This window comes from Aethalodelphis obliquidens, unplaced genomic scaffold (assembly GCF_003676395.1).
Source record: "Aethalodelphis obliquidens isolate GAN/ISIS:26980383/991018 unplaced genomic scaffold, ASM367639v1 scaffold8, whole genome shotgun sequence".
In the NCBI taxonomy this organism is placed as follows: Eukaryota; Metazoa; Chordata; class Mammalia; order Artiodactyla; family Delphinidae; genus Aethalodelphis; species Aethalodelphis obliquidens.
Genome location: NW_020837952.1, coordinates 41,703,725 through 41,704,883, shown reverse-complemented (window position 1 = coordinate 41,704,883; position 1,159 = coordinate 41,703,725).

The window sequence follows — 1,159 nt, the reverse complement described above, 5'->3', positions numbered from 1 at the left end:
TCTCTGGAAGCCACACCATTGTGTGTAAAAAGACTTACAAAGCCGGCTTCCGTGTGAGGCTAACTCTGTTCACCTAAATTTGGCCTTATTTGGAAAGCTTTCTTGGCTCTCTCCCACCAAATCCAAACAGGGACGGGAGATTTTATTAAAATGACTTGGGACCAGCCTGCTCTGTACTCTGAACCATTGAAGGGAGCCAAAAATGTCCCCTGGTGTCCATAGAAACATTGTTCTTATTTTTCAAAATTAATCCAGCTGAATTTGCAAGGCTGCCTCACCTCCATCAGAGCTGCAGACGGCCAGGACAAAGAGCTGTTTTGATGTTCCCAGCTGGGAACCTTGCCCTCAGCAAATACAGTTGATATAAATAAATGGTCTCTTGCCTGCCTACATTCATGCCCATCTGTTTGGAGGGCATGGTGCCCAATCAAAAGTTGCCTAGATGCTCACCATGGGCACCAGTGCCAAGGAAGGATGATTTCGTGGCAGCCTGCCTAATGCTGTGAGTGCCATCTTTTCAGTCGTGGGTTCTCATCCTGGACCAGAACGGGAGCACTGGCATTGCATGTCTCCTTACTCTTGATCACACCTGTTGACAAGGCAGTGCCAAACCAAAAGAAGAGAGAAAGAAGGAAAACTGCTGTGTAGGAGCATCTTTGGGCTCCCAGGGCCTGGTGGGCCCACTAAGACAGATTCTAATTAAGTAGAGAAAAATCTCTGCCCATGGATATTCTGATGGGGCACAAGATTGGCAAGTCAGACTTTGCTTGGCTTTATTGCAGGGGCAGAGGGCAAGCTGTTCCCAGCTGGCAACTCTGCCACTATCTAATACAGGAAACATAATAGAACACTGGTCTTTGATGACGTCAGGAGCCAGCTAAACCAGGAGGAATGAATCAGGCTCAACCCAGCCCACTATCCCCTAGCTCCCAATTTTCACCCATCCACTGGAAGCAATAGGCCTGACGAGTACAAGGCACAGGATGTAAAAACCCAGGAGCTGATTTTGTTTTGCACTGGCTGAGCTTGAGGCAGAAAATGAAGTCAGTCAGGAGAAAGCATGATGTGTGGACATTTTTATGCTGATAAAGGGTGAGTAAATTCCCTCCGAGTTTGTTAAACACAATCAGAAATAAATTTACGTACTTGGTCACCAGGG